The 18,417-nt window shown below is 36.4% G+C and overlaps 1 protein-coding gene across 14 annotated transcripts in view; it reads right to left on the reverse strand.

Moving 5' to 3' along the window:
* Window positions 1-18,417, reverse strand: part of LOC141447722 (uncharacterized) — a 610,137-nt gene that overhangs the window by 156,548 nt on the left and 435,172 nt on the right. The window contains exon 1 of one of the 14 annotated variants that reach the window (XM_074115496.1): window positions 16,497-16,729. The exons of the other annotated variants lie outside the window; for them this stretch is intronic. The gene's annotated coding sequence lies outside the window, so the exon portion shown is untranslated. Of the gene's footprint in view, window positions 1-16,496; window positions 16,730-18,417 lie in introns of those variants that run through there. 14 annotated transcript variants of the gene reach the window in all.

Here is an 18,417-nt window from a genome sequence, read left to right on the forward strand (position 1 = left end):
AGACTCACATGTGTACTCACTCACACGCGCAAACCTGATTAGTAAAATCACTTTTTCGCCCTTGGGGGACCGCATTAGGGTGAAAAATCAAAATTGAAAATCCGCACAATTCATGTGACAAAAATTTGAAAATTAGATTACACTTAATTCATTAATTATAATAATAATAAAAAAAACAAATAGTTACAATTATAAAGTGTAAGGAAGTGTGTAAAATAATTTCATTTATTAAATTATTATTATCTAGGTCAGAGTGCAAGCAAGCGGAGAGAAAGGAACGACAGGAGAGAAAGAGAAAATACCAACATTTGCAACCATCACAAAGCCTCATACGCGCGCATGTACAAACATGTAGATGCATGCTCGTACAGGTGCTAGCCTAGTGCGTCGGCGTGTGTTCGCCCACTGTATGTCTTAGAGTAGGCAATAATTTCCAGTTGACAGAACAGTTTTGTAATATCATTAACTATACCAAGAATATTAATATTATGTGTGTATGTGTATATTATATAATATACAATTTCACAGCATGTTAACGTACAATGTAAACAATAAGTAGAAATTAAACAATTCACAGAACACAAATAAAGTGAAGTTTAAAGGAAAGGCTTAATTTCATTTTACATTCCTAAGTAAATAAAGTTGAAATTAAAATATCTTGTTCTAGAGAGAGATACTAGATTTTCTCTTACTATAAATTATCACATTTATTCAGTGAATAAGACACATCGATTTTGAGATGACATCGAATTCATGTTTTATTTCTTACTGCAGTTCTCAAGATTGCGGTACACTAAAAGAAGTAGATAGATAGATTAATGTTCTGTATTTAGTGTTTAAATAGGGCAGCTACTGTTGGAAATGGCAGCGTGGGATTTTCTGCATGCGGAATTTATCCATACAATCCGCAAAAAAATTCCAGAACATGCTTATACCATTTCTGACAATATGAAAGAAAATTTGAATGCCACACAAGAAGTTAACGCACCTCTGGCAATAGCTTCAACAAGCAGCAGCGGTGCCATCACTTCTTTTGAAGAACTTAGTCCGATCCCCAGACTTCAAGAAACCCAAGCAAAGTCGAAGGAAAAAACAAACTGCTGAAGTCCTTACGACGGTGGAGAAACGGATAGCATTAAGAAGAAAGGCTTCTCTGCCGACAAAAAAAAAGGGGGGGAAAAGTACAGCAGAAAAAGAAAAGGAAAGACAGTTAATCTTATGCATCCTCCGCTCCCGATAATTTGGTAATGACCAGTGGTGAGAGTGAAATTGAAGAGGAGGACGATGATTCTTCCCCTCAGTGTGTAATGAGAATATTTTGCAGTTTACCTAATATTAAATTTGTAATTTTTTCTTTCTCTTAAGATATTGTTGCATCTTCCCCCGCATCAACTGGCATCTTCCCCATATGATGGGGGAAGATGCCAGTTTTGACAAATTTCATTCAAATGCATTTTTAATGGTTTTGCAATTAATCTAATGTACTAATATATATATGAAATTAAAGAGTAAAAAACAACCTGGACGTTGATACATTTGATGTTGTTTTTCGATAACCCAGTTTCCTACAAAACGGAAATAAGTGTTGTGTGGCATCTTCCCCCCAGTTACCTTACACATTACAGGGGTTCTGTGCTATAATTTTTCAATACAATGAAATCAAAATCAATATAAACTGCGTGCAATACGTAAACTTAATTAAACTAATTTATATATACAAGTATATTAAACTAAAATTTAATAATAGAAAATAATAATTATTCGTTAAAGCAAAATGATCTTATTTGTAATGCTTCTATTGTAAACAAATATATTCTATTTAGATGGTCCTTATTTTTAATACATAGAGATTTATTAAGAGCATTTCCGTTGACAAACTCTGATAGATGGTGGCGCCTAATTGGTTGATAAATGGGACATTCTATTAACAGGTGTTCTAGAGTTTCGTACTTATTCAAATTACATATAGTGCAGACAGATTGCGTATCAATAGAGTGGTAGCCTTCACTTTTAAACCAGACTTTTATATACTTTTAAACCAGACTAAAAGAAGTATATACCCTTAAGCGTCACGCAAAATATCTCGATAACATACAGAGAAAAGTCTTAATATTAGAATCCCTGAAGTGCAACTGTGGTTGAGGAATTATCTAACCGCATTGCATTCACCTGAACAGGAAATAAGTGAGTGATCCAGGTGGAAAAAAAATGTCCAGAAATGAGGTAAAGGACAAGTAATGCAGAGCTTGTAACAAGTTCACCTACAGACAGTGCGTGTCGTGCAAAACGGAAACAGAAATCGAAATCTCTAGACTGAACTAATTAATATACCTCTGAAGATGAATGAAAACTCGAAACCGGAACAATGATGTAATAAACACGCACGCTATGATGGATAAAAAAAAAAAACTTCAATGATATCATAGAACTGCGGATCAATTTTGGGCCATCTGATATGTATTATAGCAGCTGCAGGAAACCGGAAACGGGTATATATTTTTTTTTAAAAAAAAATCGAAGTTATGGAACCCAAAACCGCTATTTCCGGTGAAAAAACTATAAAACAGGAAATCTGCACAATTACCAATAAGTAGAGTATAATGAATGTAAAGAAAAAAAAATATATATATATTTACCTACACAAACAATTATTCTGACAGTTGAAAATTGAACAACAAAAGATGTAATGGCGGACATTAAATGACGTCATCACTGTTTCCATTATCTCCCCAGCTAGCCACACGATCTCGTCATACTAACGGCCATGTTGAATATTCATCGCATCCATGTTAATGAATTTACAATTACATTTTGGCTTAACATATTAATCAAAGGATTTCTAGCTACGGGCGGAAGGGGGTGGGTGGATTAATGAATGAATTTAACTGGGTTAATTAGGCAAATGTAAACAAATATGGCTGGACCAATAATAATAATAACATTAGCGGTAGAGAACGTTTTGCGGGTAGTTTGTAGTGAGTATCTAAAGTGTAAGAAAGCCGGAAGCGTTTGGGAGGAAATATTTTTATTATTTTTTTTCGTTGAATTGCCCAAGAATTTTATTGGAACTATAAAATACTCCGCCTTGCCCCAGAGATGATGATGGTGTTGATTACAATGAATTTTTCTTGTTTGGTAACAAATAACGCAATGACAAACTGACAAATTATTTTCTTGATACCCTAGGTCAGGGGTCGGCAAACCGCAGCTCGCGAGCCGCATGCGGCTCATTTATCCAAATGTTATGGCTCTTCAGCCTAACATAGGTTAGAAATTGAATAGAATTATATTAAAATACAGTACGAAATATATAGGACTGCCGGCATTTTCATTCAAACACAGGTTTAGTTATTATTTATTTGTTTATTTACTTTGCAATATATGAAAATAAATGTATAAAACATTTAAATGTTATTGAATATCATAAAATAATAATTTGTGAATACAAATTGATCTACAGAGTTCTTTACACTATCATCCTTGCGGCTCTTGGTAAGATTTATTAAAGTTATTTAAGGAGAAATGGCACTCTACTTGAAATAGGTTGCCGACCCCTGGACTAGGGAAAAATATTACGTAGAAATAGATAAATTGGAATAAAGGACAATTTAAAAAGGATCATTCGTTTTTCGGGTATTAATGAGGGTTCTTTTAAAAATGTGTCCTCCTCATTACAAACATGTAGAACTACAAAACTATTAATTAAAACATGTTTCCGGAAATTCCTTCTTAAAGCAAGGGGAGCAATGTGAGATCAGTTTCCTTTAAAGTATCAATAAGTATAATGTATATTACAAAAAAACTGTCCGGAAGGAACAGTTGTATAAGGGATGACCGACAAAAAAGGGTACGAAAAAGTGTAACGTTCAAAAACACCCCAACTTTGACAATTGTTTTTCTCTTTTCTCTATAAAAGATAAAATTCCCTAATTTTCTTTATAAGTAAAGTAATCGCCTATTTTTTTTTTCAGGCGAGGCTTAACGTCCTCAACTACCATTTACTAGGTGTCATGGACGGAGGCGAATAGCAAATATACTTTACTGTAAATTTCACATGTTAACCATTAAATAAAATCCAAGGGCCTAGACTAGTACCGCAATACATCTTAGCTTTGTGGGTCTAGCCTATAACCGCCTAACATACTTTACTATAAATTTCTCATATTAACCATTAAATAAAATCCAAGGACTAGACTAGTACCGCAATACATCTTAGCTTTGCGGGTCTAGCCTATAACTTCCTAACATACTTTACTATAAATTTCTCATATTAACTATTAAATAAAATCCAAGGGCTAGACTAGTACCGCAATACATCTTTGCTTTGTGGGTCTAGCCTATAACCGCCTAACATACTTTACTATAAATTTCTCATATTAACCATTAAATAAAATCCAAGAGCTAGACTAGTACCGCAATACATCTTAGCTTTGAGGGTCTAGCCTTTAATCGCCAAACATACTTTACTATAAATTTCTCATATTAACCATTAAATAAAATCCGAGGGCCTAGACTAGTACCGCAATACATCTTAGCTTTGCGGGTCTAGCCTTTAATCGCCAAACATACTTTACTATAAATTTCTCATATTAACCATTAAATAAAATCCAAGGGCTAGACTAGTACCGCAATACATCTTAGCTTTGAGGGTCTAGCGTATAACCGCCTAACATACTTTACTATAAATTTCTCATATAAACCATTAAGACCAAGACCGGAGAATCGAACCCAGTACCACAATACATACGTATTAGCTTTGTAGGACTCACCTCATAACCCGCTCGGCTACCGTGGCGCCTTTAATTTTCTTTTTATAATATAGGGCCAGATCCTCCTTTATAACTGTAATTTTTTTGCAAAAACCCAGATCAAATGGATTGTATATGTGCAAATGTACATTACCACTGGAATATTCAAGGAAATACAGTTTTAAGAAAATAAGCCTTACATAAAAGGGGCTAACTCCTCTCCCATTTGATGTACAGCGTCGAGACCCCCAAAAGGCACATCCTACATGAAATTCTGAATCGAATGACACCTCATTCATGAAAATCGGTTCACGCGTTTAGGCGCTACGTTGTTTACAAAAAAGGTAAGAACAAGAACATTTTCTGAAAATGCCGTTTTTGCCCGTTTTCTCCAAATCTATTTAATCTTTGTTGTTACAAAAAAAATTACAGTTATAAAGCAGGGTTTGCCCTACATTATAAAGAAAATTTGGGAATTTTATCTTTTATAGAAAAAGAGGAAAAAATGGTCAAAGTTGGGTGTTTTTCAACGTTACGCTTTTTCTTGCAGTTTTTGATGATCACCCTCAGGATAATTTTAAAAATAAATCCTTAATAAATATTATTTCCTGTGGCTGTTGTTAGAGGAAGTTGAAATTACAAGCCGTTAACCATTTATTGGTTAAAAAGAATTAATATACGATATATACACTATTTCCTGTAATAGTAATATTACGCGTAAAACAGGAAATGATACAAAATCAGATTTATAGGACTATGGATACAGCTCATTACTGCCAACTGATCTCATATATCTCCCTGTAAAGTACTTTAAATAAGACATATTAAGGTGCTCTGTCTTCCTGCCAACAATATTACTAATTTTTTTTTGTGGGAGGGGGGGGGGGGAGAAAAATGTCTAATTTTAAATCTTTTGAAATTGACTTTCTGTGCGAGATCATTTCTAACTTCAAGCCAGCTGGCTGGCAAACATTTTGTATCATTCATTTGCTTTGGTCATTCATGCAAAATTTATAGATATAGTTACTTCCTTCTGGTCAACAATCTTTCTACAGTCTACGTCCTTTTCTTTGGACACACCATTAATCTATTGCGGATATATTAGAGATGCATTTCTTGGACGTACGATTAGCTGGCCCATAACGTGTAATAAACAAGTTTTATTTATTTTGAAATAATTAAAAATAATCAATTTGAGGCATAACTTTTTTTTAATTTAAATTATTGCGGGGAGCTTTCGACCTACGGAATAGACCATCTTCAGGGCTTACATTTATGAAAGTTGGTAACATTGTGTCCGGCTAGGGGAAAGGGAGGGATACCTTCCTCTTCAATCTATATCTCAATAACTATTTTAACTAAAACATTGCTATTTATACTAGATATAGAGCAAAGATTTCTCTACAATTTGGTAAAGAATTCATTGAAATCTAATGAATACGAAAGGAGATGTAAAGGTTTGAAATTTGAACGTATTTGAAAACCTACAAACTTTAATCTTCTATATCTCAGTAACTATTATCATTAAAACATCGCTTTTTATACCACTTATAGAGCAAATATTTCTCTACAATTTGGTAAAGAATTCATTGAAATCTAATGAATACGAAAGGAGATGTAAAGGTTTGAAATTTGAACGTATTTGAAAACCTACAAACTTTAATCTTCTATATCTCAGTAACTATTATCATTAAAACATCGCTTTTTATACCACTTATAGAGCAAAGATTTCTCTACAATTCGGTGAAGAATTCATTAAAATTTGAACAGTAGGAACCGAGATGTTTACGTTTTAAATTTTAACGAAATACAAAACCTCCAAAATTTAACCTTCCATATCTCATTATTATCACTAAAACATCGCGATTTATACCACTTATAGAGCAAAGATTTCTCTACAATTCGGTGAAGAATTCATTAAAATTTGAATAATAGGAAGAGAGATATAAACGATTGAAATTTGAACGAATTTGAAAACCACAAAAATTCAACCTCCACCTATCGCCCATTTTTCGGTTACAATATCCTTTACATTGCTTAAAGGTTGGTTGGTGTCTTTGGTCTTCCGACAGTTTGTACGTACTAGAGTGGTTGATTTCAAAAATGTACTTAATATGTTCTAAAGTTGTGGAAGAGTTGCCCTATACTTTTCACGTTTAGTGGACGACCCAATTTCCGTTCCCTCCTCTCCCGACAAAATTCTGTTCGAAAATTTGGAAACATTTTGCTATACTTCCGGTTATTACGAGCGAAATGGGGAAATTGTATATAGACGTTGATAGAAAATGGTTTTTTCACTGGGTGGGAGGGGGTGTGTGTGTGTGGAAGTAAATATAGCAAGAAGAGTGGATGTGAGGGAAATAGGTAAAGGTTTTCCAAAACCATTTTCTCTTGTTTACGAGCTCTTGTAGTGTAGGTGGAGGAGGAGGTTTGTTGGTTTGGTGGCCATCTTATGAAGTGTGTTTGCACATTCTCTTTCTCTCTCTCTCTCTCTCTCTTTCACACCGCCACTCCCTATCTACACCATCCACTAACCTACTTGGCTCTACTTCTTCTACAAGAGTGGGTAACATTGCAGCCAACCGGAACTCATCAGCCTTATAATTCCCTCATTTCTCGTACACTCTTTTCCTCGGTCTGGTACTCTCAATTCCAGTGAGAACTGATTCAGCGGTTTTCATGTTAAGAGTGCTGATGGTACTATTGTTGTTACCTTTTCAGGCAAATTCAGCCTTCAAACATTCGCTAGGTAAACTACATACGTACATCTCGGTTTTTAGAGCATTATCATTCTTGTAAATATTGCAACTTTGTTATCACATCGCTAACTAAGTTAATTGGTTTAAGTTTGGAAAATTGGGTTCACAATCGTTTGTACTGCTGATTTTTGGGCTCTGACTATTGATTTTGTTGACCACTCGTTTGTTTACCCAATCTCTATTCTCTATTCTTTAATTATTTTATCACCAACTTTACTCGCAGCTTCAAGAGATCATTTTTATAGGGGTAACTTTTGTAAGTAGCATCAAATAATCAACTATCCTTCGATAGTTTAAAAAAAAAATAAAACTGTGGCTGTGTCATGGACACGGCCGTGTGTTGTATGTGAATACGTTTACGTAACGGGTTATATTTTTTATAATATAATAATAATATATTATTAAGCAGCGGTAAGTGTTTTTCTTTTGATAGCTTCAATGAGCGCAGAAACCATAGACGATCACACACATCACAATTATGTCCGAATGGATTGTTGACAAACGTCGTAGTGAAACGTGCACTAGCTGCTGCCCAATGTGTCTTCATAATCGACGATCGAACACAATCTATGCCTATACAGTCCGTTGTCGATGTAGAAGCGATTTCATCATCCACTGCAGATGTACTGACACCGCTCGGCCGCATTCATTCTTTTACGTTCCCGGCACAACTTGACTCGGTCATATGGTGTTTTATTATTACCATTCGATTGTTCTTGAGAAGCCCTTTCCAACCGTATTTGGTTTTGCCTTTTCGACGCTTATAGGCCGACATCTTATACATTTTTGATAATATTTTTGTTTATTCTAACACCTTATTATATTCACTGTCACCATTTTACACTAATGTTTTATATACAATCGATAGATTGTGACGACAGCTGACGATTAAAACTTAAACGAACATCGTAGCTTCTCTCTGAGTCAAAAGTTATACTAATTGCAAATCTCGATACACAGCAAAATGATCTCAAAATTGCGGCGCTTCCCCCTCCACCGCGCGCGATGCGTCACAGTCCTCGCTTATCGTAATGAATTCTTTGATCCTTTCAGCTATCCAGTGGTCTAATTTAATTTTGGATGTAGACGACAGATTCGAAACTATAATGCCAAACTGTGTCCCCCGATTTTGTTATCATTAGGTTTTTTTTTGGATTGTCTCCATATGGTAGCAAATTTAAAGACGTATTCACGTCAAAAAATCGGCACTTCCTGTACTCGAAAAACTGTGTGGCTCATCTTAAACCCAAATATGATAAATTTTCCGCCCAATACCACTTGTTGATCTCCCAACTTGTCATGCATTAAAATAATAAATACAAGATTGGCAAGAAAGCTCTACATGCATATATGTTCAATTTGTACGATTATTAATGAACATGCCAACATATGTATGTATGTATGTAGGTTTATGTTTGTACAGAAACCTATTTAGTACAAATTAGAGACCTAAACTTTGCCAATCAAATTAGTCATACAAACCCTCCGACCGTAATAGTAATAAAGCCAGTCATAATTGTATAAACGGAATTATTAAACCGGATGTAAGCTATAACACATACGAGTATACGAGCCCATGCACGTACGCACTGTACTGCAACGTCACAACATTATGTACATAATCGAATATAGAATCATGTAGGGGTTAGGTATCGATTAAATATGTAAATACGTGTGCAATCGTTCGAGTGTAATAATAGTCTCCTCCTCTTCCTCCTCTCTTGGCTGCATAAACTTCCTCTCCCACTCGCAACATTCTTTAATCTACTCTGTAATCTGTACAATACAGATAAAAACTATTTTCTTCTCATATTTAAATGTTTCTATTTTATTTCATTCCTCGTAACGGAAGTGGCTGTATTGCAATCGCTTTTTCACCGGAAACGATAAGAAAGAAATTGAGGTCCCTTACTTAAAAGTTTGTTCACTTCCTCTTCCTAGTGAGGCTCCCTGGAAAGTGCTGGCTAATAGGCAACACTGTCCAGTGATGGGAAATGTCTACACAAGGAAAGAATACTCTCCGGAAACGGATATTGCACTGAAAAAAGTTTCGGGCACTAATTATAAAAAAAAATTTTTTTTGTAGAATCTCGGTCTACGAGAAATATATTATTACAGTACAACCTCGATTAACCGGCCCTCTGTTAACCGGGGATTCGGATTAACCGGGATCATGTTGAGTCATCATAAGGGCACCTCAGATCGGCGCCAAAAACAGAAGTTAATTTTCGGTGGCGATATACGAAAATGTTTTGCCTTCCGATGTAATATAATTGTAGGCGTGGCAGCAACTCTTTTATACCTGATTTTCTTGAAGGGTCATTATGTATGAATGTAAGTAAAAACCCAAAATATGGTGCAATTAGTACTGAATTTCTTGGGATTTACCACGGTCTTACAAAAGTCCATGGGATTTACGTGTCGTAAATGGTTGATTTTCTCCAACTTCACGGTTATATGTAATATTCTTAGTGGATAATTACCGGCATTATTTTAATCTTCCCAGAGAGTAGCCTAATCTCAAGCTAGTCTTCAGAGTTAATCAGTTCGTCCTACAGAAAACATCTATCGTTACGAATTTTTATTTCACTTACGCAATGGAATCCGTTAAGAAAACTGGTGCTAAAACGTACAAATGTACTATGTAAAATTGTGTATTCCGGTTTAACCGGGATTTCAGTTATCCGGGGTGGGTATAGCCGGAGCTCAGCCCGGTTAATCGAGGTTGTACTGTATTTTCAATTTGAAGGATGATTTGGTGAATTTTGGTGAAGCTAGAAAGCCAAGAATCCAACAGGCAGGTGCCTATTTTTGGGAGAGTATGGCATCTAGGCAACTTGAAGTCTACCTTGAAGGATTATGTGAGGGAAACTACGCAATATGGGATTTACTAGAATGAATATGGAGAATATATTTGTTCGGCCAGGAACTAGCCAATAACCCGGGGCTAGTTGGCAGGTGGAATGGAGTGGTCTCCCAGGAGTCCTTTAGGACATGAACACCTATCTAAACCAGTCCACACCTAGACACATAACAAAGGCCGACAACTAGTTTCACTAACCAACAACTAACTCAACTGTCTACAGTTGGTAGAACTGTTACATTTCCTCAGGGGAATCAGAGAGTTGCGGAAGACTGTAAATGCCACCTCCTCCTCCACCTCCACCACCACACGCCACACCCCCAGAGCTATCAAATATCCGCACACAACACTAGGCTCTACCTAGGCTCCAGCCGTACTGGGCCTGTTTAACCTATCCCAAACTACTAAATGGCCTAATTTCAATTTCCTCAGACGTTGTAAACACGCGCCATCTTGTGGAAATGTTCTGCTCCATTCCAATACTACACATTATAATAAACTTCTCCATATCGTAGTACACTAATAAAGAAAATTAAACTGAATTCGCCATTAATTTACATACGTATAAAGTAATAATTAAGAAAGAGCACGTCAACTTTGTAAATTTGGCATTATTGCAATATTTCTTCTAATTAGAAGTAAGAGATGATACTAAAAAATAAAACTAATACTTCAATAGCTTGAAAAATAAAAAATAAATGATAAAGTCCCCAAGGTAGGGTTAATGATTTGAGGACCAAAAGAACTAAAGTAGATGGAAATAAAAGGAGAGTTAGTAGGGATGGAAACGCGATAACACAAAGTCAACAAGACTGAAATGGAGACTGGACAAGCTGGACTGGGCTGGTGAAGAGTCACAGTTAAAGAGGAGATAGATATAACATTACAATCTGCCGTCAGGTTGCCATTAGCAACGATGAATGGAGGATATCCTCTGGATGCTGGCAGATATCCTCCACCCAATAATCTTCCCTCTCTCTAGGCCCCCACCCCAAATTAGATAGAGCTGACCCTCCGCCAGATAGAGGAAGACCAGTGTCTACAAAATAGTCCGGAAGGAAGAAGTTTATTCAATTAGTCTCATGCTCCTAAAACTAAACAACTTCCATCTCTATTTATGGTATTCACTTAGTCGTCGTAGATAAAAACATCTTCAAGTACTCTTCACCTGAAGTACTGACTTCATTTCTAGATGATCTCTTTAATAATAAAAAAAAAATACTTCTTTACTTTTCCTCAATTATTTCGGAAAACAGTTCCTAGATTTCATTTAAAGTTACCAAACTCCTACTTATTTCATTTTCACCTTTTTCTAGAGAGAGAGAGAAGTAAGAAAACAAACACTAAGGGTACTTAAAGGAGAGTTGATGGTAGGCTCATTTTGAGTAGGTATATCATTTTAGAGAGGGAATGGTAAAAGCCAGTGAGACTGAGATGGAAAGAATGGGAAAAGAGAGAATGCCCAAGAAAGCAATGGATGGTCATCCAGGTTGTAGAAGATTGAGGGGCAGGCCTAAAATGAGATGGTTGGAGGATGTGGAGAAGGATGTCCGCAGACTAGGTATTAGAAGATGGCGAGTTAAGGCGAGTAAAGACAGAGAGGTGTGGAAGGAGATTGTCGAGGAAGCCAAGGGTCTCCAACGCCCGTAGCGCTATTTATTATAAATAATATCATTTTAGAAAGTACCGATTTTGAGTTTGCTGATTTTGGGTGGGTTTTTTATGGTGAGCATATCTCAAAACCAAGAAATGGCGGAAGTTTTCAACTTTTGGTAGGTATTTCAAAATGTGATTAAAGGATTATTCCAATTTTTTTTTTAAATTCTCAAAAATGATTCCAACGATTCTCTGTAAACGATAAACCATCGTTGCGAACTCATTGATCTGAAACCTTTAACCACGAAATTACGATTTATGGTGGGGGGCACTTCAGGGAATTACAGGATAGGTAACCTCTTTACTCAATCGGTTGTCTGTTCCCTTTCCTTGAAAAATTCGTCATATTCCTGGGTACAGGCTTCCCTGACATAGGTTAAATTTTGTGTATGTAAGGGTCAGTGGGGACTAGACGTGTTTGCAGACTATGGTGGTGAGAACTGCTACTGGCTGGCCACGGGGCCAGTTGTTTTTCGGAGGAAAGAAGACATTATGTTGCTGAAGGTGAACATCGGCCATGGCTGGTCCTGTGGTGAGTTATTGTAGCCCAGTAATAAACTTTAATCGCGGTGTTTGTCGAGCCCCAGAGCTGGTCGACTCAGCGGTTGCGGGGACTGCATTGGTGTTTTGAATGTGTGGATATGTCACTTATTGATGTGCTCAGAGGCACTTATTTGTGATGTGTTAGAGTCAACTTTAGATATATAATTTTTATGATAATATTCAAGTGGGTCTTTTTAGGTAATAAGTACGGGAAGAATTATTGGGAATAATTTAATTTTGTTTATTTGTTAATAATTTGTTTTTGTCATTTTGAATTTAAATAAATACTGTGGCCAAATACTATAAACTAGAACTGAGTTGTAATTGAGTGACCACTTCCTGTTTCCTCTGTGCACCATACAGTGTACAGTTTTACAAACAATTACAATTCTATATTGTCACCTTCAAAATAACTTCCTTCTAAAGCCACACAGCGCTGGAGACGTTTCTTCCACTCCTCATAACAGTGTTCGAACTCCGACACTGGAATAGCCTTCAGCTGGTCGGTTACAGCCGTTTGAATGTTTTTTGACTGTCCCAAAATGAGTTCCCTTGAGGTGATTTTTCAAGTTCGGGAAAAGAAAAAAGTCACAAGTCAGGCGAATAAGGAGGCTGAGGAGGAATGTTTTTATTGGCCAAAAACTCGTTTATTGAAATTCATCAAGAACAAGTGGGTGTTGCATCACGATAATGCTCCTTGTCACACAGCAAAAATCACCTGAAGGGAACTCATTTTGGGACAGTCGAAAGCATTCAAACGGCTGTAAACGACCAGCTGAAGGCTATTCCAGTATCAGAGTTCGAGCACTGCTATGAAGAGTGGAAGAAACGTCTCCAGCGCTGTGTGGCTTCAGAAGGAAGTTATTTTGAAGGTGACAATATAGAATTGTAATTCTTTTCGAATCGAAAAAATTTAAAGAAAAATCAGTCTCATTACTTAATTTACAGATCTCGTATAATGTTTACCTTAAGGCTCGCCCAACATCTGAGGGAGCCGGAGAATTTTTCTCAGTTCTGACCATCATCGGACAGTCAGCTGTAAGAAGCTTCTAGGAACAGAAAATCTAAGGACTAGCCACTGGTTTCGAATCTGGGATATCCGGCGTGGCAATGAGCACACTAGTTATTGAGTTAATCCATTTTTCTAAAGAAACTTCTTTGCTTCGGCATTACTTAAATACTCAAATTGGAAACTGGATAATGTTGACAATAAATTAGGTATGATTCAAATGTTCGGGATGAGAAAATTTGAGAACAGGAATACGTAAAAGGAAATGGCGAAAGTACCATTTTTTTTATTTCTTTTTCCTTTTTTTTTAAGGACATGTTGTCCTTAGTATCCCCACATGTTAGGATAAACATTGCCGTAGTACCTGTGGGTATGTACGGATGTTTGTTTTAGTCACAGCCTTCTAGTTATTAATTTGAAGATTTAATTAGAAGCAGTGCCTTCTCCAAACCGCCCACTCGGTCACCTCACTCCCCTCTCCAACCGGTAGTATCCCGGATTTCACTCAGGGGTTTATATAAACACATCATCTCCATATATTCTGTTATCTATCCAGGGAAATATAACCCGACTCTATTCTATTGTTGTTTCTCTGGTAAATCCAATTACCATTTGGATAGAAATATGAGTGGACAAAAAGCGGTAAGGTCCTTCCAGTAAAGTATATATACATACATACTCATGCATAAGGATGGGTTTGTTGGATATCAGTTAGCATCAATCCCCCCCATCTTACCCAGGAATGGTTCAGTATCTCACAAATTACGTCAGGCTTCTCGTTTTTTTTTTACATGTTATTATGATTATTCTATTACCTCTTCTGTGATAATGATTTTTTACAAATTAACTCTTTGTATATACCCTGGCGCTGAAGGAACTACTGGGGTTGGCTCCGCTTCATTTGTTATTCAGGCGGAGGCAAGGGCCAGTGCGTACAGAATGGCGTGCAATGGAGGCGTATCAGCTCCTTCATTGGCCATATGAGTATTTCAGATAAGGTCGACCCTGGGCCGGTTATTGAGATGGCAGGGGACAGTATCTGTCCTAAATACAGGCTCGAGACTCCATTTCAGGTGTGTATTAAACCGAGGACTGAATGGAGGGTGAACTGGATGGACCAGTATCGGATGGGGGGCATTTGGTTTACCGATGACTCCAAGATGGATTATGGGACTGGGTCTGGAGTGTATGGGGTTAAACCCGAGCTACTCATAGAGAGATCTCTTGAGAGATACGCCACAGTATCTCCAGGCCAAGGTTTTTGCTTTTTAAAATATGTGCTGAGGAAAACCTGCGGATGGAACCTAGAAATAGGGAGATTTGCAACTTTTCGGACAGCCAGGCTGCACTGTAGGCTTTCGTATCCTTCCAGAATGACCTCTTCCCTGGTTTGGGAATGCAGGAAGGCCCTAGAACTACTAGCACGGCACAACAAAGTTCGGTTGGAATTGGGGCCGGGTCATGTGGGTATTGAAGGGAATGAAAAAGCTGATCATCTGGCCAGAAATGGAGCTAACACTCCTTTCACCGGTCCGAAGACTGTCCTGGGGATCACCAGGGTTCGTGCGGCTCTCAGAGACTGGATCTGGAGAGAGAGAGAGCACGAAAAGAACTGGGTGATGTGTCCTGGGGTTAAACACAGCAAGACCATGAAGCCTTAGCTGTGTAAGCAAGGAACCAAAGAGACCCTGTGCTTGGGTAGAAATCAGATTACTCTCATTACAGGCCTATTCACACGGGGCATGGTAGGTTCAGGAAGCATCTGCACAAGGTGAAGCTTATTAGCTCGGAACGTGCAGATTATGTCAGGAAGAGGAGGAAACGGCCTCTCATCACCTGTTGTTCGATTGCGCTATGAAACCTTTGGAACGCTGAGGCCGAAGGAGATAGTAGCGCAAAAAGAACTAGTAGGGAAAGTCCTCAACCTCTTTAGGAGGGGAGGGTTCGCTTACTACAACTAAGAAGGGGCTGGCACAATAAGTCTTTTGTGGCTGCGGTGCCGTGGGGCCTAGGTCCCGTCCCATCTATTATCTTATCTTACCCTTCGAAAAATCGTCAAAAACATGGGGGGGGGGGTTAGAAATCAGCCAATAGGAAGAGTACCTACCATTCATTTAGAGTCAAGACGATTCTCTGTTGGAGGAGGAAGGCTTCTGGAAGTGGTCATTCCAATCTGCCAATGGGGAGGTTTAATACACTAGAATAAACTTTAAAAGCCCAAACTCAAGTACCAGAAAGTACCAAACCCAAAGCGTTCTAAAATAATTCAACGAATAAGTTTTGAACGAAATATATTATATATTTAATACATTTTCGGCCAGTTCTCTAGAAAATAAATTTAATGTTAAATACAGTTCTAAAAACTAAATAACGGGAGTTAAAGTTAAATACGATTTTAAAGTCAAGGTTTGAATAAAATATATGTAGACTATAACTTGAACTTAGTTCTTCATAGTAAGAGAAAGATTCCTTTATAAAAATCAAAACTCTCCGGATTGCAATACATCCTATTATAAAATGTAAGAGTAAGAAAAACCGAAAAAAATATAAGAATTAAAACCCATGGAAATTCACTAGCGCTCCTAGCGGTAACAATATTAACCTAAACATCTCTTCAGAGTTTTAAAGAATTTTAAAGTCAAAATTTGATTTCAAAAATTATGAATCAATCTAAAGAATTGAATATGAACATAAACTAAAGAAATAACGAATATTATCGAATCAAAAATTTATGCAATTTCATTCACTTAAAAAAACCATGAAACGATTCATATTTTTTACATATAAATCTAAGTAGCCTTCAATCGAAGTAAAAATTAATTAATTTACTCATATGTTAGCCGTTCATTAAACTATTCATACTGAACATTTCAATGTAAACTTTATAATTAACATTCGTAATCTCAATGAAATCCTACCTTTTTATCATCCATGACTTGTGTAGAACAAGGCAAAACTTATTTCACTAATTTTAGCAATAAATCACAACATTTATGCAATAAAACTTTATAAAACACACAGAAAATAACTTGAAGATAATTATTATCAAGATGTTTCACTTTAAAAAAACTAGTAAACATTAATAAAAAATCAAAGAAACTAGAAGGTGAAAAAAACTTAACGAGAAATAAATATGGCCGCCAGCAAACTGAGCACATCAAGGAGTTTTAAAAGCAATGTGACCAACTTAACTTATTTAATTCAATTAAATATCCCCTGAAGTAGTAATAGAAATGCACTGACACAAACATTTTAGTTCGTAGAACAGACTTGGTGTGGCGCTATTTTTTCTCTATTTCTACGTAGAATGTTCCTTTATATCTAATTTTCAGGGAAGGTAATTCATTCTCAGTAAAGTAAGGTTATATTTTTATTATTTCTTACAGAATATTTATTTATTTACTTAATCTTTTCTTACTAGTTTTGTTTTCTGGCTATTTCTTTTTCAAAAAATTATTAAGAATCTAGAATCTAAAAACACAATGTAAATACTCTCAAGACCTTTTTTTAGAGCAATTTATTTTATGAAATTTTTATGAAATCAACAAGAACACATTTGACATTAATATTTAAACGTGGAATTATGAAAAATGGTTACAAATCTGGGGGAAAAAATATTTTGAACACACTATACTTCTTATTTTAATGATTGAGATTCTTAACTTTTTTCAAATTCAGTATTTTTAAAAAATATTCAATTCTTACTTAGTAAAGTAATTGCCTATTTTTTTCAGGCAGGCTTTACGTCCAACTGCCAAATTAGGTGTCGTGGACGGAGGCGACTAGTAAACATACTTTACTGTAAATTTCTCATATTAACCATTAAATAAAATCCAAGGCCTAAGACCGGGAATCGAATCCAGTTACCACAATACATATTAGCTGTACAGGTCTCGCCTCTAACCGCTCGGCTACCGTGACTGCTTTATTCAATTCTTACTAACATTGCCAGATTGTAAAACTACCTCATTATTCTGAAACATCATTTCAAAACGACCCCTATTACCTCCATCGAATGCTCTAAAAACGATTATTCCTTCCGTAATTATTCAAAATAAAAATTACAAAAATATATTATAGATATTTAAGGGGAAGATTTTGTTTTGAGAATTTTCTAACGATGTTTATTTTATTGTATACGCTCATTTTAAGGAAAATTCAATTAATGACACTCCTTGGAGAAGGGACCTTCTAGAGTTCTATTTGCAAATAATGTACGGTTCTGATTCCTGTAGATTATACTCGTAAATTTGGATTAAATCCATTGTTAATACCACGAGTTAGGAAGGAAATACCAAAACTAACGGAAGTTTCACAATTCAACAACGGATTTTTCACGTTTCTGTTCACTAAACTTTGAATTTATATCAAAAGTTATTTTCTAAATATAATTTTTTGGGAGAAACAACTCGAGGTCTGAAGGAAGAGGAAGTCCTGTGAGTGTTCATGCCAGAGCTTTTTTTAAAAAAGAGGATATATGTCTCTGTTGGCACGTTACATATTTATATGTAAATATAAATGCATATGTGGTCAGCAGGGTCTGTTGAAGAAAGAGGAAGATATAGGCTGTAAAGGTTGAAGACGGAAGTAAGCCGAGGTTTTTTCTTCCAACATTGTGACGTAGTAGTTTATACAGTCAACGCTCAACATCCTTTTTAGGAGGGTAGCAGTCTACCTTCTTGGTCTGTTTGGGGGGGGAAGGGGAAGGATAAATTCCTCAGGGGATTCTGGAAACCCGCTGACAGAGGTATTCTGGAGATCCCAGTGGTATTGATGGCTGGGACTAGGGGGGAAAGCAATTCTCCCCTAGGAGATCGTATCTCTTGCTGGACAACCTGA

Source organism: Rhodnius prolixus, unplaced genomic scaffold (assembly GCF_049639745.1).
Source record: "Rhodnius prolixus isolate KJV_2025 unplaced genomic scaffold, Rpr scaffold_13, whole genome shotgun sequence".
Classification (NCBI taxonomy): domain Eukaryota; kingdom Metazoa; phylum Arthropoda; class Insecta; order Hemiptera; family Reduviidae; genus Rhodnius; species Rhodnius prolixus.